Source organism: Triturus cristatus, chromosome 2_2 (assembly GCF_964204655.1).
Source record: "Triturus cristatus chromosome 2_2, aTriCri1.1, whole genome shotgun sequence".
Lineage (NCBI taxonomy): Eukaryota > Metazoa > Chordata > Amphibia > Caudata > Salamandridae > Triturus > Triturus cristatus.
The window spans coordinates 406314011-406336434 of NC_140582.1; positions in this window are offsets into that span (position 1 = coordinate 406314011).

The following is a 22424-nucleotide window of genomic DNA, read 5'->3' on the forward strand; positions in this document are numbered from 1 at the left end:
CTGCTGCTGTTCTTGTTGCGGCGGCTGCACACTGATCTGCTGAGTTTGCGCCTGCGTTGAACTTGATTGTGTACTACTTTGCGGTAATGACATTTCTTCAACATCGCTTCTCGTTAGTAGACTGGCTACCTCTGCGACACTAAAGCCCTTGGGCCTAGGTTGGTGGGGTTGGACTGCTGTGCTGCTCCCAGCTTGGTTCCCGGACAACTCTTTGGTGCCAAAAAAAACATTGGCCGGCACACCACCAGTCGTGGCTAATGGCACTTCCTTTTTCTGGTCCTTCTTCTCACCGGCAACTTTCTTGGTACTGGACCTGGTACCTTTCTTTGGGGCCATCTTCTTCAGATGTAAGGCAGGATGCAGATGCACAACAAGTTCTGGTCACACGTGGACGTGATACGCAGCAGGACTTCTGGCTGGCTGGCAATACAACATGTAGCTGGATGATGCTGATGACACCTCCTACTCTGTCTTTTGTGCACCTAAAAGCAAATAAGACAGGAGAAGAACATCAGTGAAATGTTGCATTTGTTGTTGTGGTTCAGTTACTTAGTACTGTACTAGTGCAAACAAAAGATAGTCTAGCCATTTATGACTTTTTTTTAAACTAGAGCTATGTTATACTACTGTGTACAGCCACACACTACACTCTCAGGAAGGATAGGAAAGTTAATAATAACCACCTAAATAAAAATGTAATGAAAGTGGGGTGGACCATTAAATTATTTGAGCATCTCAGCATCCATGGAGCTGCTGCTGGCAAAGGGGGAGGATGGATGGAAGCAGTAAGCCAAATAGCCAATAGGAAAACCATGCAGGCCTATGGCAAAAGCAGGACACCAATAACTCACAGTCCAAACACCAAAAAAGGCCACCACCCACATGGACACTCACAAATCACAAACAAGCCGGGGGCCTCGGAAACACCAGGAGCTGACAAAAGGCCTATAAAAGCCAGGTAAAGGATGCATGGTAAAGCACACTGCTCTGCCTTTTTAATGCAACAAAATGGAAATACGAACATTCACAGGCCCCAAAAAGGTCTGCAGGGTGCATGCATTGCACACCAACACACCAGACACATACAACAAAAGCATGTCTTTAAGACAACCAACATCAGAAAGGCCACCCCAAAACACACACTTCCCCAACTCAATCCTATGCCATCCATGCCCTAAATGATGTCTAAATTCAACAGACCACACAGAAAACACTTGATTAATAAAGCTGTGGCTACCTGCTCTGATCCTAGTGGATGAAAAAGCAGGCCTGTTGGCAGACAAGGCCAGGCAAGCTTGCAGGCCTAGGCTTCAAAATGGCCACCAGCCACATGGCCACGCCCAACAACATCACAAAGGCCACCCCAAAAAACCCACTTCCCCAACTCAATCCAATGCCATCCATGCCCTAAATGATGTCTAAATTCAACAGATCACACAGAAAACACTTGATTAATAAAGCTGTGGCTACCTGCTCTGATCCTAGTGGATGAAAAAGCAGGCCTGTTGGCAGACAAGGCCAGGCAAGCTTGCAGGCCTAGGCTTCAAAATGGCCGCCAGCCACATGGCCAGGCCCAACAACATCACAAAGGCCACCCCCAAAAAACACACTTCCCCAACTCAATTCAATGCCATCCATGCCCTAAATGATGTCTAAATTCAACAGACCACACAGAAAACACATGATTAATAAAGCTGTGTCTACCTGCTCTGATCCTAGTGGATGAAAAAGCAGGCCTGTTGGGAGACAAGGCCAGGCAAGCTTGCAGGCCTAGGCTTCAACATGGCCACCAGCCACATGGCCAGGCCCAACAACATCACAAAGGCCACCCCAAAAAACACACTTCCCCAACTCAATCCAATGCCATCCATGCCCTAAATGATGTCTAAATTCAACAGATCACACAGAAAACACTTGATTAATAAAGCTGTGGCTACCTGCTCTGATCCTAGTGGATGAAAAAGCAGGCCTGTTGGCAGACAAGGCCAGGCAAGCTTGCATGCCTAGGCTTCAAAATGGCCACCAGCCACATGGCCAGGCCCAACAACATCACAAAGGCCACCCCCAAAAAACACACTTCCCCTATTCAATCCAATGCCATCCATGCCCTAAATGATGTCTAAATTCAACAGATCACACAGAAAACACTTGATTAATAAAGCTGTGTCTACCTGCTCTGATCCTGGTGGATGAAAAAGCAGGCCTGTTGGCAGACAAGGCCAGGCAAGCTTGCAGGCCTAGGCTTCAAAATAGCCACCAGCCACATGGCCAGGCCCAACAACATCACAAAGGCCACCCCAAAAAACCCACTTCCCCAACTCAATCCAATGCCATCCATGCCCTAAATGTGCTTGAAAATGAAATGGAGAAGTGTGGCTCAATGGTTAGAGTGGCAGACCCTGATGCAGAGGTCTAGCCCGGGACCAGGGTTCAATTCCCCGCCTCGGCGGGTCTTGGGCTAAAAAATTACACGGACCTGATAATTCTCGCCTCGGTGCCATTCCAATCATGGATTCCCACTCTGCAACTCTGGGCAATAGCTTGCGTAATCTCCACAACGGCCCCCACAATGCTAAGGATGCCTGGCCTCCACCTTGGGGGTGCCCAGGAGTGGATGCCTCACAGAGAAAGCCAGGATGGGTTCCACAGCGGTATTCGTACAAGCGCCTTGAGACCCTTTCGGGTGAGTAGTGCGCGATACAAGTATCAATTTACAAATACATTCAAAAAAATTAAAAAAGGAACAGTTGCTTCATCATGCACACACACACCCATGAGGCCATGCCCATGGCTAGCTCGGGCCTACTACTACTACCCACAAAATAAAAAAAATAAAAAAAGGAATGATGATAATTAATTATCAAAAATAAATTGTAGTTACAACAACTGCAATGCCCACAATCAAACAAACACAACAACCACTTACTTGTAAAATATCCTATTCCAAAAATCCTCAAATCCAATTGCAATGATGCAGCAGACAAAAAGAGTGATCTTTCCAGCTCCAAATCCAAAGGCAAATGAGCAGGAGATGGACAAAGCACTGGGAGGAGCCTGCTGGACAGGAACAGGAAGTTGGAGATTCTGTGTCACTTCCTCCCTCTCTCCACCTTTTAAAAAAATGACTCCTTGCACAAAAAAGGAAAGCCAAATGTCAATGTAAGGAGTTCTTTTCATCCAAAATCAGCATTTGCAGATGGTTTCATGTTGCTAGAGCCGATATTCCTCTCCAAATTGAAAATTTTACGTTGTTGAGTTCTCGAGCTTCACATTACTTCCGCCGGCGTGTCGAAAACGACATGATGGCGTTCTCTTCTTTGTGCCTGTCGCGTTGGATATGACGTGTTTGGGGTCTCTTTCTCCTGTTCGCTTCGATTAGACGTGCCCGCGTCCTCATCCTCTGGCTCGCGATGTAGAATGACATGTTCGAGATCTCAATCTTCTCATACTCGCGCGGTGCATGATCGCGAGAAGAAAGACGTGATCGCGCGACAAATGACGTGATCGCGTGACAAATGACGTTAATGTGGCCGCGAACTGTCGCGAGACAGCGCAAAATGGCTACCAATTATCCAACATCTCGTGGAAAACGCGACCGGGTCGGGAAAACTTTGTAGGCGAACGCGGGGTTTCAGGTAAGGCGATCGTGCGAACGCGAGAATGTATATTTTTACAGCGTGAGCAAGAAACAAATTATCGATAAGCTGCGGAATGCGGAAATTTTGACATTTTCGCGCTTTCCGAGGAACGCGAAAATGCCAAAATATCGCAATTTCCGTGAACGGAACGGAATTTTGGGCCAGGCCTAGCTCAGAGCTATTTGTGTGTCTGGTTGAACGGTGCCACCGGCAGGATATTGTGCTGTGTGGGTATCACATGGCCCACACAGCCATGCCTGGTTTGCTTGTTGACACCCACTGTTCGAGTTAAAAATTGAGTTTTTACAATGTCATTGCACAGGGTGGTGTGCAGCATGTAGATTTTGTCATCTTCAGTGATGCTTTGCTTGCATTTGTTTGTTCTGTTGATGCCAATGAACTGACCCTACCTCTCTCATTCTTGCAGCATCTCCCGTGGGCACGGAAGGACAGGGGACGGACACCAGTGGTGAGGCATCAAGCACAACAGCTGCACACGAGCACAGTGACACAGACGTGACCAGCACCTCGGAGGGGGACAGGAGTCTGCTGGAGGAATCACAGCCAGAGACGCAAAGCTCAACGTCATTTGACGCCAGAGGTGACGCAGCCATGTTCATGGGCACAGGGACCGGGGACTCTGCCTCCTCTTCCACCACACAGCGTACGGTGTCCACCCTCCCAGCTACTTCCACTAGTGCTGCCTGTGTTCGCACCAGTAAGAAGGGAAGAGTGTCCTTCACCCCAGGCACCGCTGCCCCTGCCCCTGTCCTCCCTGCTGCCATTAGTGCTGAGTCTGTGGACCTTTTGCACCAGCTGTGGGTGGGCCAGACAGCTCTCCTCAATGCCTTCATAGACCACGGCAAAAAGTTGGCACAGGGGGTTGCTTTCATGGAGGGCATACATTCAGAAGTGGGTGGGCTACACCGGTCTGTCCAGTCTTTTTCCTCCGCAGTGACAGCAGCCCTTCAACTGGCACAATCTGGGAGTCCAGCTCCAGTCCCTTTGTCTACCCCTCTGCCAGTAGCGACATCTGACGAGAGTGACCATGCACAACAGACCTCAAGGTCAAGATACAGCACATGCAGCACACAGCAGCAGCAGCCCAAGCATTCCAGGGCACAGACACCATCCCCACAGAAAACTAAAGCCAACCCAGAGCGCGAAGACAAAAGCCCGTTAGGCGACACCAAGGGCTACAAAGCCAAGAAGCAGGCTTTAGGGTCACATGCCTCAGAGGCACCCCCAGCCAAGGACTCTACTGTCCCAAAAGCTTCTCGCAAAGACAAGCAGACAGTTTCCGTGCCCACTGAGAAGGTGGTGCCTGCTAACAGTACACATAAGAAGAGCTCCAAGGCAGATTCACCCACAACCTTGACTCCCATCCAAAGCCCAGTGAAGCAGGGAAAGGAGGGCACTGTAGGGGGAACACCTGGTAAACAGGGGATGGAGGTGCAAAGGGAAGGCCAGGCTAAGCGAACAGCTGAATCCAGCATGTCCCCAGAGGGTGGGCCACCGGCTGCAACTGATGCAGCTTTGGTGGTGAGTGTGCCTGTTGTGTCCGCACCACTTGCCACTAATCCCAAGACAGGGAAGCCATTTAGAATCCCCAAGAAGTGGAAAGGCACCCCTCCACAATCTTCCACCCACACTGTGTCTCACGGCAGCCTGACTCCACCTCCATGTGCCACTATACCACCTGGTCCAAGCAGCCCTCCGGCTTCCCAAGCCACTGATGCCTCTACCTCAGCTGGGCCTCTCTCTCCCCGGTCAAGCCCTCCAACTGTCCCCGACACACAGCCAGCTCCCAGTTAGACTGAGAGGCAAGTCTGATTGGTTGTCCCCCTCACACACCTGTCTCTCCCACAGCGGTGCCTGTACTGTCCATTGTTACCACCCTGACTGTGTTGCTGACCATGGCAGGGTACAGTCACACACATTCCCTGTACAGCTTCTCATGGACTCACTCTGCATATTGGACTGGCCACTGGCCTTGTTATTCACTGATGTTTGCCCCTTGCCTGTGCAGCTTCTTATGGACTCACCCTGCACATTGGACTGGCCACTGGCCGTGTTGTTCACTGACATTTGCCCCTTGCTTGTGCAGCTTCTCATGGACTCACTCTGCATATTGGACTGGCCACTGGCCTTGTTGTTCACTGATGTTTGCCCCTTGCCTGTGCAGCTTCTCATGGGCTCACTCTGCACTTTGTGCTGGCCACTGGCCTTGTTGTTCACTGATGTTTGCCACTTGCCTGTGCAGTATCTCACATAACTACTCTGCACTTGGTGCTGGCCACCGGCCTTGTTGTTTACTGATGTTTGACCCTTACCTGCGCAGGATCTCATGCAACTACTCTGCACTTAGTGCTGGCCACTGGCCTTGCTCTTGTCTTATATTGGTGCCTATCTGTGCAATATGTGAATAAAAACAGTTACTCATGTTGTCTGTTTTGTCAGTGTCCTAACTGATTAAAATTGTTTCTGTGTGTGTATGGTTTACTGTGCCACATGCTCTGTATGCCACTTCAATATTGCCATTGGCTTGTCTAACTTTTTCTATTTTTTACAGGGGTGATAGGGACTTCAGTTCTTCCTGACTCTGATGCGTGTGGGTGCAATGATGGTGGTTTTAGATGAAATACTGTTGTCATTCTCATTCTTTGTTCATGTTAGCTATATTGTACACATTTCAAGTTTGGAGGCACTGCCAGCACAGATTGGGATTCTATCCACAGGATTGTAGGCAGGCTGGCCAGGGTAATCATGTATGTGTGATCTTACTTTATGTGTGCCCAGTAGGTGTATAGTCATTTTGTGATGGTCAGTCATCCTAGTCACATGGGTTACTTTCAATGTGTGTACTTCGGTGGTCAAGAAGTGTGCAGTGTGCAGGGGGTGAATTTGTCGGGAGTGTTGATGTGTGTGTGCCCCTGCAATGTCAACTACACACATGTGTCACCCAGGAGTAGAGTGCCTGTTTGTGTGATTGTTCAGCCCTGTGATTGTGATTGTTGTATGTTGTGCACTGTGCAGTGGGTTGGTGTGTCCTTGCAGTTCTGGCTGACTCCTACTTGTTGTTTTTGTCAATTGTGAGTATGCAGAGTATGTGGCTGGCAAGTCAGTGTTGTGTTTTTTTGATCATCCATGTGTCTTGATGCTGTTTGTGGTGACTGTGCATACCTGCTCAGCCACATTGACATTGTGGGTGTGTTTATTCATACATTGCTGTCACATGGGGCTTTATTGCCTCCAGTATGGCATGTGGTGTGTGGTGTCATACCATCCCCTATCTGTGCATCAGATGCCTACCCATTGTGAGTCTGCACTCCATTTATTTGTGCATGGTACACTCCTGCCATGTCCACTACTGACGTACACACCACTTCACTTTCATGTTAGCTGTCCCCTTGGGTTGCCTGTGTGTGTGCCTCCCCATCCCTTCATTTGTGACACTGTTCTTTGTGGTGCAGATATTTGCACAGGAGCAATGTTATGTTATGTTAAATGTATTTTATATAGCGCAAATCCCCTTCAGGCCTCTAAGCGCTTTTAGAGAAAAAAAGTTTTAAGTTGTTTCCTGAAAGTAAGGAGGACCGGTTCCCTACGGAGGTATTCAGGTAGATTGTTCCAAATTTGTGGGAGCATAACAGAAAACGGTCTGCCCCCTTTGGATTTGGTGGTGTATCGGGGAAGGACTAGGCGGCAGGCCTCAGATGATCGCAGTGTCCTGCCGGGAACATAGTTCTCAAGGTGTTCTTTTCTATACACTGGGGCTTGGCCATTGCTTTGTGGGCAATACAGAGACCTTTGAATTGAGCTCTCTGTTTGATGGGGAGCCAATGCAGTTTGTGTAAAAGAGGAGTGACGCGGGACCTTCTGGGAAGTCTGAAAATTAGCCTAGCCGCAGTGTTTGGGCTGTGTTGTCTCTTGCAGATGACAGATGCTCTGTGTATGGTGTTCTATTTGCATGTCAGTGTGTGTGTTTTGTTGGTGTGGTTTCATTCAGATGTGTGTAGCCAGTGTGGTGTTGCCTTACTTGTGTGTCTGTCACATGAACTCAGGTCTATTTTAGTTCCTGTGCTAGTGATAGGTGCGTCCTTGGTGTTTTCTCCTCTCATATATGAGCTGTCTCTTGTCATTCTTGTGCATGTGCAGGCATGTGGTACACTGTGACATCATGTTGACTTGATGGGTGGTGTGGTATGTCTGTCTGTGTGTCATTGTAGGCACATTTCTCCCAGTTTGTGTTCATGATTGTTTTGTGATGGTGCACTTCTTGTTTGTGTTGTGGTATGTTGTCTGTGCATTGTTCCTGACTGATAAGGTTGTGCACTCCTGTTCTGTCTGTGCTCCCATTGTCTTTCCACAGTTTGGCTGCACAGGTCATGGCTGGTCTTGTTGTGGTTCTCTGTGTGTTTTTGATGAGTTATGTGTTAGTCTGTTGTTTTGGTTCAGACATTGGTTCTGGCATCCCTGTGTGTGTGTGATGTTTGTGGATAACCCCCAGGGAGTGTGATTTTTTGTCTGTGTAATGACTGGACATTATTGACACCCTTCTGTGTGTCTGACGCTGGTGTTGTGTGCTGCAGGTGTGAGGGGGGTATGTGTGAAGATTCCTACTTGTGTTTGACAGTCATGGAGTGTGTCAATGAGCCCTGTGTTTTGTGCTGCTGACATACTCCTGTCAAGTAGTTGTATACATATGTGTGGCTGTTCACTGTTTGACTCCAGGGCCTTCCTTTCATCACTATGCCTATACATGGGTTGCCTTGCTGTCTCCAAGAGTTGTTGCACTGATGTGACTGTGGGTTGACTTCACTCACTGTGCCAGCCATGTGTGATTTGATGGGCTGAGGGTGTTGTTATATATTTTTTGTCTTGCATGTGATGTACACATGCTTGGTAGTTAGCTCTTTGGCCTTCCATTTGTGGGCACCTTACTTCAGCTTTCCTATATGTTGTACTCCATTGCTGCTGGCATGTGGTCTGTGTATGTTGCTGTGTGTCAATGTGGGGTATGTCTGTGTGACTTGGCAGACTGTGTGTCCAGTGGAGTGATTGTTCATTATATATGTTTGTGCTCATTTTGTGCTTGGACTCAGTTTTCTTGCCATGTGTGTGTTGTTGTTGTGGTGTGTGGGTTGCCCTGGGCCTGTGCTTCTGTGCTGTGTGTTCCTCTGCAGCCACTCCTGCTGTAAATGTCTTCCTAGTTGTTTGGTGTGTGGTGCAGGGTGTGGGTTCACCTGGCTTGTTGGAGCACAGAAGGGTCACATGGCATATCCTTTCAGGGGGGGGGGGATAGTATATGGAGGGTGGAGGTGTGGCCCTGTGGTCTTTGTGCATTGCCCATGCCTGGTGCTGGCCCTGCCTTCTGCATTGTGCGCATGTTTTCCTGCATCTTCACCTCTGCGGTGACGTGAGCGGGACATTACTTCATGATCGCAGAAGACGGGTGACCTGGATGAGGAGGGGTGAGTTAGTGACAGATAGGACATGTGTGGGTACACTTGTGGATGTGTTCCTGTCCCCACCAGGGTGTCTGGTGTGGACAGGGACCCTATATCAGCCCATGAGTTGTGTGTTGTGATTATGTAATGGATTGGGTTATTGAGTACCCGCGGCAACGTCCGCGACAGTCCATGAGTTGCTGGTAATGTATCAGGTACAGCACCTGGAAGACATGTAGAGCTGGATCCATTGCGGTCAGGACCGGGTGGAAGGGACAGGGACTCTGGTTTCACGCTCCGCTGTCGAGCTTCCGCCGTCTCTGGTTGGGCGGTTTCTCCGCTGCGGTGCGACTGGCTGTTTGGGGCATCCTGATTTGTACAGCAGACGGGACGTCATTCCGAACGCCAGTGAGTCTCCATTGGCTCCCGCTGCCACGGTGGCAGGCGCTCTTTGATGGTGGTTCGCGTCGCACCGCGGCGGACGGGAAATTGGCTATGTTTGGCCATACTAATATGGCGGACGTGAGGACCGCTGCTGGCGTGCGGAAAAAAGCATTTTCCGCCAGGACCGCGTTGGTGCCTCCGCCCGACATACTAATAGACCCCATAGACTCAGAAAATATATATACTGTTAGTAAACATAACTGTTTACATTTGAATATTTATCTTTATGAAGTAAAACAAACATATATTAACATTAACAAACAGTACAACATTTTTTAATTTATAAACTAATAATACTACTCTAACAGGTGCTTGCCTCAGGAAAAATAATGGATAGTGATGGGGTTACAATTACTATTTCTACTCCAAGGGGTGTTTGCCTCAGGGAAAATAATGGATAGTGATGGGGTTAAAATTACTATTCCTACTCCAAATGGTGCTTGCCTCAGGGAAAATAATGGATAGTGGCTGGGTTAAAATTACTATTCCTACTCCAAAGGGTGCTTGCCTCAGGAAAAATAATGGATAGTGGCTGTGTTAAAATTACTATTCCTACTCAAAAAGGTGCTTACCTCAAGAAATGTACTGAAAATTACTTCATAGGGTGTTTACATCAGGGAAAGTGCTGGATAGTAGTGATGTTTAAACTAGTATTCCTACTCCAAGGGGTGCTTTACTCAAGGAAAATGCTAGATAGTAGTGGTTGCAAAATTACTAATCCTACTCCCAAATGTGTTTACTTCTGAGAAAATACTGAATGCTTTATTTTTAGGTTATACATATTTTGAAAATGAATATGATTATTTACTATAAATTTTTATATTTCAACAGATAACTACAATATCCTTCAACAGCTGTCAAAAGAAGCAATATATTTTCAGAAAATTCGAATCAACTGAAGACCTGATAATTAGCTAAAAAGGTAATTTGTTTTATTATTTACTCGAAAAAGGACTAAGGGAATAATATTGTATAAAAACAGAGTTGGCAAAACAGATTAACAGACAAATTACAATTTTACAAAAAGTATAAATATTTTTTTCTTCCAGATTTTCCATCTATGAACATCTAAACATTTGTAAAACTCAAGCATCAAACGAAAAAACATCACACTGTAATTTTTACATCTTAAAAATGTCAATACAGTTTTTGAAAAATAAAAAAAGGATTAAAACATCAAATCAATAAAATGCTTTTCTTCAAAAGAAAAATACGTTTTTCAAAGTTAATAAATATGTTATCCTTCACATCATAAATCTTCCAAAATAAACAGAAATTTATTTCTACTTTTTAAATTCAAAAAGTTTTGTAAACAGCCAAAGCATTAACATGTTCTTCCATAAGCATAAATTTTCTTTTTCAGCTAAACATTTTTACATTTACAGAAACTCCTAACAACGTTTAACTTCTTCTTCTATTTCAGACCACAAATATATTCCATAAAACTGAAAACCTCAACCAAAACCTTTTAAAAAAGGTAAGATTATAAAAATCAACAAACAATAAAATAATTTAACAACGCTTCTCTGCCCAGTAAACTTTATTAAAATAACAAAAGACTGATAAAACATAATAAATCTTTTTCCTTACAGAATCAACTAATAAACAAAACCGTCCACCAATCTAAAAGCATCAAGCAACATCTGGTCAAAAGGTAATATTTATCATTAAGAATACTTAACCATGTTTCTCTCCCAATATAGATTTTTTATAAAGAACATTTCATCCAATTCTAAAATTTAACACGTTCAAAACATTACATATAACTTGAAAAAGCATTAAATGTAAACTGATTAATACATTGCATAAATTGTACTATATATTTTTTTCCTCAGGTAAACATAAGAAATGAATAATAAACTAACATTTTTTTTCTTGTTGTTTTCTTTTTTAATCTATAACAGAAAATAACTTCAAATCAAGCTAAATATATATATATATAACATCAAGCCGGGGAAACTGTTTACTGAATCATAGTGGGTATGTTTATTGTGAGGAGAGACTGTCTGAACCCAGGTATCATTGGAGGTGTCTGCAATAATACTCAACCCATTGCACAGGAACAGCGGTTACTCTTGGTGACTCTGTTTTAAGAACCACAGATCATAACCATTGGAGATTGAGGTAAGACAAACAATTAATTAAATTAAAGATATTGCATCCACCTCCAATGACCCCTGTGGTGCAGTTTTGAGGGAGGTAGACCAACACATTTACCACATGTTGCAAGTATTATGCCCACAATTCCTAATTTGAGAAGAATTGTTCAACGTGAAAAACAGGCAAGTAGCCCACAAAGAGTAACACCCCAAATCTATTCTGCCATAATCATTCCACTCGAAGTCTCTGTAACTGTTTCTAATGATCCTTTCCTTTTGCATGACAACAAAAACCATCAAAAAAGAATTCTAATCTTTAGCACACCCCAAATTCTTGTAAGGTTGGAGAACAGTGATATTTGGATGATGGATGGAACGTTTAAAAGCAAGCCCTATCCATTCACCCAAATACACACTATTCACACATATATTAATAACACAGTAGTTCCCTTAGTTTACAGTTTACTCCCTGATTAACAAACCTCAACTTACACTGAATTATTGTCACTGATAAAAGCTAAAACATCAAACAAAAGTCCTAGAAAAGTACTAATTGACTTTGAAGTACCTATGATTAATACCATAATCAAATTGTACACAGATACCCAAATTCAAGGATGTTTTTTTCAATTTTCATAGGCATATTGGCGAAAAATTCAAAAAACATCCTTAATTGAGGATTATATATCAGATAGCACACTACAATTTGAACTAAAAAAACTAACTGCCCTTTGCTTTGTTCCTCCTGACAGTGTAGACGAGTACTACACTTCATTTACAGAATCAGAATACTTTACCTGGAACAAAGAAAAATTGGCAGCTATTCTAAATTATTTTGAAGACACATGGATTGGCCATCTAAGCAGGTCGGGTCGCAGGAGGATTCCATGTTTCCATGTGGAGTGGTGGAACTGCTACTCGACCTGCTTAGAGGGAGGAGCAAAATCAAACAATGCCATAGAGGGATGGCACAACTCCTTCAATAAATAAATTTGCAAACCTCATCTTAACTTCTATCATTTCTTGGAAATTTTGAGTAGGCCTGGGCGGTAAATTCCGTTCCGTTCGCGGAATTTGCGGAATTTGGGTAATTTCGCGTTCTGCGGAGAACGTGAAATTGCCCAAAAATCTGCGTTCTGCGACTTTGCGAAATTTTTCGCTTGTTCGCGTTCTCAATTTGCGTGTTCGCGAGATATTTCACCCCGAGCACGCAATCAGCGATCGCGAACAGGAAAAAAGTATCGCGAACAAGCAATTCCGCGTGTTCGCGGAATTTCTGCGTGTTCGCGGAGATTTTTTACCGTTTCGCGGAGATTTGCGTAACGCGATTACGCAAATTCCGCCCACCCCTAATTTTGAGGAAGGAGCAAAGTTACCAAGAAATTAGAATGTCGCAATCATTAACAGGTAGTCTAAACCCACGTCTTTATAAAAGAACAAAGGAAATGTCTGAAAGACTATTGGGTGCAATTCAACAGTTTACGTAGACAGTGGCTTCAGACTACCTTGATAATCTTGCACACATCCTCCATTTCTAACTCACACTATCTTTTTACTTGCCTGTTTTGCCATAAAAAAACACTAAATCAATTGGAATTGTTTCAAAACATTTTTAAATTATTTTAAAAAGTTGAATCTTCTTACCTTTGGATGCTTTCTTTTTTCAACACTTGGGGGTCCATTAGGATGTAGGGCGGTGTGACCACCGCTGCTCTGGCGGTGCGGAAAAATGCCTTTTTCCGCCCGCCAGCATCAGACATCACGCCCGCCATATTAGTATGGTCAAACATAGGCCGATTCCCGACCGCCGCGGTGCGACGCGCACCGCCATCAAAGTGCACCAACCACCGCGACGGTGGGAGCCAAAGGAGACTCTCCGCCATGCTTAATGACGTCCGCCCCGCTCCACAAATTAGGATGACTCAAGCAAGCAGACGCACAGCAGCGGGGAAACCACCCAACCAGAGATGGCAGAAGCTCGACAATGGAGCGCGAGTCCCAGTCACGACCGCCATGGACCCAGCTCTTCACGTCTTCCTGGTGCTGTACCTGCTACATCACCAGGAACTCATGGACCGCCGTGGACGCCGCCACAGGTACGCAACAACACAACACACAACACACGGCCTGACACAGGGTCCAAATCCACATCAGACACCCTAGGGGGGACAGGGACACATCCACAAGGGCACCCACACATCACCCACCTGCCACACAGTCACCCCGCTGGATCCTGGACACACAGCTACCACCACCATGCGGCAATGTCCCGTCATTGTCACTGCAGAGGCGAACACAAGCAAATAAATGCGCACAATGCAGAAGGCAGGGCCAGTGCCAGGCCTCACATGCCAACATCAATGGAGCACAACAAATAGGGAAACAAAAGTGGGATGCACACAAGTAGAAGGCCATGGAGACACACGCCAAGCATGTGTACATCACATCAACACAAGGAACAGAGCACAACACCCTCACACCATCAAAGCACACATGGCTGGCACAGTCAGTGAACTCAAACCACAGACAGCTCAGTGCAGCAACACAGGGAGACAGCAAGGCAAACCACGTATAGGCACAAGGATGGAAGGATGAAAGGAAGGCCCTGAAGTCAAACAGGGAGCAGCCACACATCCATACAACTACCCCACAGGAGCACACCAGCAGCACTACACACAGGGTCCATCTACACACCACAGGGCTGACAAACACCAGTAAGAATCTACACACATACTCCCCTCACACCAGCAGCACACAACACCAGTGCCAAACACACTGAAGGCTGGCAATACTTGACAGACAATACACTAGGCCTGGGCGGTAAATTCCGTTCCGTTCGCGGAATTTGCGGAATTTGGGTAATTTCGCGTTCCGCGGAGAACGCGAAATTGCCCAAAAACCTGTGTTCCGCGACTTTGCGAAATTTTTTGCTTGTTCGCGTTCTCAATATGCGTGTTCGCGAGATATTTCACCCCGAGCACGCAAACAGCGATCGCGAACAGGAAAAAAGTATCGCGAACAAGCAATTCCGCGTGTTCGCGGAATTTCTGCGTGTTCGCGGAGATTTTTTACCGTTTCGCGGAGATTTGCGTAACGCGATTACGCAAATTCCGCCCACCCCTACAATACACACACAAACAACCACACACCATGGGCTCAGCCACAAACATCACAAACACACACACAGGGATGCCACCACAAATGTGGAAACAAAGACAACAGACAAACACATAGCCCAACAGAAAGACACACAGAGCTACAACAACAACAACAGACATGCCCTGTGCAGCTAAACTGGGGAAAGGCAATGGGAGCACAGACACAACAGGAGTGCACAACCACATTACTCAGGAATAATGCTCAGACAACATACCGCAACACACACAAGAAGTGCACCATCACAGAACAACACAGCCACAGCAATCACCCAACAGATGCACAGGCAGAACAATCACATAGCAAACACAGCACAACATCAGGGGATGCACACCAGGCAATCACAAGGCAACATACACACACAGCACTGCATGCACACCAAGCATACCAGACACACACAGACATCAGTGACAGAACAGCAACCCACACAACACCATACAGCACAGCACAAACACAACAGCACACCCAGGAACTGAAGCAAAAACACAAACAACACACATACATACAACACAACACCCAATAGATGCACAAGTCTGGGACACAAAGGTGGAAACAACTTGACCACAGGACTGGGCAGCACACACAGGTGAACTGCATAGGAGCAATCATGACTGACAAACAGCACCAGAACATCACACATGACCCATTGGGGAAATGCTCTGAGTGACACATTGACCCTGGACAAAGAACTGCACCACAAAGCACAGTGGCAGACATGAAGTCATGGGGAGGCACACACACATACAAACCAAGGGGACAGCTCACACCAAAGTGAAGTGTACTGCATGTCAGTAGGGGACATGGCAGGAGTGTACCATACACAAAGAGAGGGAGTGCAGACCCACAATGGGTATGCTTCGGAATGTACATATAGGGGAGGGCATGACAACACACAAAACATGCCACACTGGAGGCAGGAAGGCACCATGTGACAGCAATGCATGAGAAAACACAACCACAATGGCAGTGTGGAGCAGCAGGTCTGCACAGACCCCACAAACAGCAACAAGACACATGGATGTGTAACAAAACACAACACTGACTTGCCAGTAACACTCTCAGCATATTCACAAGTGACAAAAACAACAAGTAGGAGTCAAACAGAACTGCAGGGACACACCAACACATTGCACAGTGCACAACATTAGGCCTGGGCTAAATTTCCGTTCCGCTCGCGGAAATTGCGATAATTTGACATTTTTGCGTTCCGCGGAGAGCGCGAAAATGTCAAAATTTCCGCATTCAGCAGCTTAGCGATAATTTGTTTCTTGCTCGCGCTGTAAAATAATACATTCTCGAGCACGCGCGATCGCCTTACCTGAATCCCTGCGTTTGCCGACAAGTTTTCCAGATCCGGTCACGTTCTCCACGAGATGTTGGATTGTTGGTAGCCATTTGCTCTGTCTCGCGACAGTTCACGCCCGCAGTAACGTCATGCGTCGTGTGATCACGTCTTTCTTCTCGCGATCATGCACCGCGAGAAGAGTGAAAACAAGATGGCGGCGCCCGCGAGCAACCGCATGGGTAAGTTGGCGAGCCGCGACAACGCAGAAAATACCGCGACCGGGCGGGAAAAAAACTTCTGCATCTTCGCGATATTTCCGCGTGTTTGCGGAGATTTTTAAAATGTTCGCGATAATTTGCAAAAGTCGCTTTCGCAAATACCGCCCACCCCTACACAACATACAACTCACACATGGGCATACAACCACGTCCACAGGGATGAACAATCAAAACAACAGGCACACTACTTCCGGGTGACACATGTGTGTAGTTGACATTGCAGAGGCATGCACACATCAACACTCCCCACAAACTCACCCCTTCACACTGCACACTACCTGGCCATCCAAGAGCACAAATGGAAAGTAAGCCATGGGACTAGGATGACTGGCTATCACAAGATGACCACACACATACACCACTGGGCACACATAAAGGAACACACATGCATGATGACCCTGGACAGCCTGCCTGCAATACTGTGTGCAGAAACCCACTCTGTGCTGGCAGTGACCCCCCCCCCCCCCCCACCCGACATGTATACAATAGAGCCAACATGAACCAATCAAGTAAATGATTACTGCTAACCATTCGAAATTCACACCATTGCCACCACAAGTATCTGGGTCAAAAAGAAATGAAGACCATGTTACCCCTAAAGAAAAGAGAGTAAGTGAGCCCAAACATTGACCAGGTTGAGGTACCACACAGACCATGTGGCACAGTAAACCATTTACACACAGCAAAAGAACTTCATTCACTAAGGACACTGAGAAAATAGACAACAGGAGCAACTGTCTTTATTCACATATTTGCACAGATAGTTAACACGAGAAGAGAAGGGCAAGGCACAAGATGCAGAGCATGTCCATGAGAAGCTGCACAGGCAGGGGGCACACAGCAGTGAACGACAAGGCCAGTGGGCAGGACAACGTGCAGACTGAGTCCATGAGAAGCTGCACAGGGAAGGGTCCAACACAGTGAAGAGCAATAAGGCCAGTAGCCAGTCCAGGGTGCAGACTGAGTCCATGAGAAGCTGCACAGGCAGGGGGCACACAGCAGTGAATGACAAGTCCAGTAGGCAGGACAAAGTGCAGACTGAGTCCATGAGAAGCTGCTGAGGGAAGGGTCCAACACAGCAAAGAGCAACAAGGCCAGTGGGCAGTCCAGGGTGCAGACAGAGTCCATGAGAAGCTGCACAGGCAGGGGGCACACAGCAGTGAACGACAAGGCCAGTGGGCAGGACAAAGTGCAGACTGAGTCCATGAGAAGCTGCACAGGGAAGGGTCCAACACAGCAAAGAGCAACAAGACCAGTGGCCAGTCCAGGGTGCAGACTGAGTCCATGAGAAGCTACGCAGGCAGGGTCACACAGCAGTGAATGACAAGGCCAGTGGGCAGGACAAACTGTAGACTGCGTCCATGAGAAGCTGCACAGGGAAGGGTCCAACACAGCAACAAAGAGCAACAAGGTCAGTGGCCAGTCCAGGGTACAGACTGAGTCCATGAGAAGCTGCACAGGCAGGCAGCACACAGCAGTGAATGACAAGGCCAGTGGGAAGGACAAAGTGCAGACTGAGTCCATGAGAAGCTGCACAGGCAGGGGGCACACAGCAGTGAATGACAATGACAGTGGGCATGACAAAGGGCAGACTGAGTCCATGAGAAGCTGCACAGGGAATGTGTGTGACTGTACCTTTCCATGGTCAGCAACACAGTCAGGGGGCAACAATGTGCAGTACAGGCCCACCTGTGTGAGACACAGGTGTGTAAGGGTGACTAAAACTCAGACTTGGCTGTCAGGTGGACTGGGAGCTGGCTGTGTCTCAGGGACTGTCGGGCACTTGACTGTCGGGCACAACTGAGGTAGAGCTATCAGTGGCTTGGCAAGCCAGAGGGCAGCTTGGACCAGGTGGTGTAGTGGCACGTGGAGGTGGAGTCATGCAGACCGGAGTCACGGTGTGGCTGGGAGATTGTGGAGGGGTGCCCTTCCACTTCTTGGGGATCCTAAATGGCTTGACTGACTGTGGATCAATGGGAAGTGGTGTGGGCACAACAGGCACAGTCACCACCACTGCTGCAGCAGGTGCAGGCACTGGCAGCCCCTCTGGTTATGTGCTGGACCCAGTGGAACGCTTCGCCTTGCGTCGCCTCTGCACCCCCTTCCCCTGTTTACTAGGTGTTACTCCTACAGTGCCCTCTGGCCCCTGCTTCACTGGGCCTGGAAAGGGAGTCAAGGTGGTTGGTGATACTGCCTTGGAGCCCTTCCTAGGTGTACCCTTGGCATGCACCACCTCCTTGGTGGGCACAGACACAGTACGATTATCTTTACGCGATGCTTTGGGGCAGGAGAGTCCTTGGATGGGGATGCCACTGAGGCATGTGTGCCTGAGGTCTGCTGCTTTGCTAATTGTCCACTGGTGTTGCCTGACGGACTTTTCTCCCTGTGCTCTGGGGTGCCTTTGGTCTTCTGTGGGGATGGTGTCTGCGCCCGGGAACGCTTGGGTTGCTGCTGCTGTGTGCTCCATGTGCTGTATCGTGACTTTGATTACATGGACCGAGGTCACTTTCATCAGATATGGCCACTGCCCGAGGGGTGGACAAAGGGACCGGAGCTGGACTGTGAGTATGTGCCTGTTGCAGGGCAGACGTCACTGTTGATGACAAAGCCTGGACTGTCCGGTGCAGCCCAACCACGTCGGAATATATGCCCGCCTTGAAAGCAACCACCTGGGCCAATTTCTTGTCGTGGTCACTGAAGGCATTGAGGAGAGCTGTCTGGCCTACACACAGCTGGCGCAAAAGGTCCACAGACTCAGCACTGATGGCAGCAGGGGGGACAGGGGCAGCGGTGCCTGGGGTAAAGGACACTCTTCCCCTCTTACTGAGGTGGACACGGGCAGCACCAGAGGAAGTGGCTGGGAGGGTGGGCAATGGCCGCTGTGTGGTGGAAGTCGATGCAGAGTCCCCGTTCCCTGTGCCCTCCAACATTGATGCAACCCCACTGGCATTGGATGATGTGGTGCTTTGTGTCTCAGGCTAGGACTCCTCCAGCAGACTCCTGCCCCCCTCTGAGGCGCTGGTGACATCTGTGTCACTAGGCTCCTGGGCAGCTGTGGTGCTAGTTTCACCCCCACTGGTGTCCGTCTCCTGTCCCTCCATAACCACAGGTGATGCTGCATGGGAGAGAGAGATGGAGGGTCAGGTCAGTGGCAGCAACAGACCAAACATATTCAAGCAATGCATGACAAAAGTTGACCAAATCTACATGTTGCACACCACCCTGTGCAATCACATCGTTCCAACTCACTACATAGACTCAAGTAGTGCGTGGAAACAGGATACTCAGGCATGAGTGAGCCATGTGATGCCCACACAGCACAACACCCTGCTTGTGGCTCTGTTCAAACAGACACACAACTAGTTCTGAGCATACCTAGGGACATGATGGGGGAACACTACTTGTTGCCAATGAAAGAACTGGATGGAACAGGAGGGGACAACACAGACCCAGACTACAACATGACAGTCCGCAATGGACACTAGCCCATGCCACCCACCATGTCGTACCTTGGGGACAATATAATGCTGCACATTGCTGCAAGATGTGTAGGCTTCCCCAATATGGGTGCATACAATGGACGCATTGATGTACACACAGTCAGTTTGGGCACACTGCTGTTCCCTCCCATGGGATTCCCAAGACTACACCAATGCAGAATAAACCTGAAGAGCACAACTCAGAATGTAATGTGAAGGCACAGCATCCGAATCACCTTTGTAAGTACAGGTAGGGCAAATGCATGCCACAGGCACCCAAGCCAGCAGCCACTTACATGCCACAACATCACACTACCAACATTACAGAGGCCAGCGCTGGCACAGGCTCTGTACACATGCAGCCGCTCCCAGCCAAAGTCAGACTCCCCAAATGCTCATCCCTGGCTTGCTGCTGATGCTCAATCAACGTGCATCCAGCTCAGCCTGTGTCACTGCCAAGATGCGCCCCATTAGTGGTGTCATACTGCGCCGTGCCAGACGCCCAGTGCGAGGAAGCAGCCCCGAGGTCATCTCCGCCACATTCTTTGCCAGCCGGCTGATGTCGTCCCATCTCTTGTGGCAGTGGGTGCACCGTTGGTTTGAGACCCCCAGGGCTCGCACCTTCGCTGCAATGGCCCTTCACACGGCCTTGCGCTGGTGTACCTTGAGCTGCCGGCATGGGAGACAAGAGGGAGAAATGATCATGGACACAGTGTCATGTACCGACATCTATCAGTATAGCAGCAATATACAAATTCATCACATATCCAACGATAGGTCAATCAGAGACTATAGACTAGCTCACATGGGACTCCTGCATGGGAAAAGCTGATGTTAAAACATGCAGGTGTGAGGAAAAACACAGTCCCTGCACATCTCACACACATGCAGGATGCCAGCTTTGAAACACACATATAGCATGCCCACATCTCCAGTCCATTGTTGTCTTGAGCAACACATACATCACATGTCAACCTGTGTTTGGGGGTGGACTCACTGTGTCCAAGACTGCACAGCCATCAATGTCCCTGTCCTGTGAATATTTCAATGTGACATGGTGGTCACATGGAGGGACTTGATCTCACAAATACAAAATGCCATTCACAAGAGCAGTTGTGTGCAAACCACAGTGCTGAGATGGACCATAGCTGGAGTGCTATGTGAAAAGACTGATGTCATACTTTGTAAGTTAAGTGAGTTGTCCTTGTCTATGTAGGTGGGGACTGTACACTGAGATGGATTACAGGAGCATACACAGCCATCCAGCCAAGCAATCACTGTCCTGACTACAGCATGAACAACCTTCTGTGTCACTGTATGGTTGGCAACACAACACAGGTCACTCATACATACATGTGCAGGGAGGGAAAGCTGTGGCATTGGGTACACACACCCTCCCACTGGAGACAGCATGTCAGGCAGTGCATGACACTACCCCACACTCCCAGGCACATAGTACATCAGTCTAACTACATGTGTGGCCCCCCTGCCCTACCCCACCACTGTTGAAGACTTACCACGACATTTGGGGCACCATATAGCCTTGAGTACTGTGTGAGCACCTCGTCCACCAGGACCTCCAGCTCCTCGCTCGTGAAGGGACTGGCATGGATCTTCTCTGTCCTTGCCATCACTGTGGACGTGGGACAACAGCAGGGGATTTTGGTGGTGAGGGGTCTCAGGCAGCAGTCCCTGGAGGCAGCAGAAGGAGAGGGGTCTCAGGCAGAAGTCCCTGGAGGCAGCAGCATGTGAGGGGTCTCAGGCAGCAGTCCCTGGAGGCAGCAGCAGGTGAGGGGTCTCAGGTAGCAGGCTCTGGAGGCAGCAGCAGGAGAGGGGTCTCAGGCAACAGGCTCTGGGAGCAGTGGCAATGTGAGGCTCACTCCCACATATATAGCCCCCTGGGGTCGTTTCAAAGGTGCCAAGCTGCAGACAATTGGTGGTCAAGGTCTGCCTCTTTCAAATGCATCCAATGGCCGCCTCCGCGGTGGCGGAGCACGCCTACTGCGATCTTCAAAATTGCATCATGTCACCACAATCATGGCTCCCATTGGCTGTAAGGGCATGCTCCATGGCGGTGATACAACGCTGGGGCCTGGGGTGCGCTACCACGATGGTGTATCTTTCAAATGCAGCCAATGTCTGCCTCCGCGGTGGCGGAGCACACCTACCGCGATCTTCAAAATTGCATCATGTCACCACAATCATAGCTCCCATTGGCTGTAAGTAGGGGTGGGCGGAATTTGCGGAATTAACCTTCGCAAATTATCGCGAGAATGTTTAAAATTATCGCAAACAAGCAGAAATATCGCGAAGATGCGGAAGTTTTTTTCCGGCATGTTCGCGAGATTTTCTGCATGGTTGCGGGTCGCCAACTTACCCATGTGGTTGCTTGCGGGCGTGGCCATCTTGTTTTGAGTTGTTCTTGCGGTGCATGATCGCGAGAAGAAAGACGTGATCACGCGACGCATGACGTCACTGCGGGCGCGAACTGTCGCGAGACAGCGCAAATGGCTAAAAACAATACAACATCTCATGGAGAACGCGACCGGATCAAGAAAACTTGTCGGCGAACGCAGGGATTCAGGTAAGGCGATC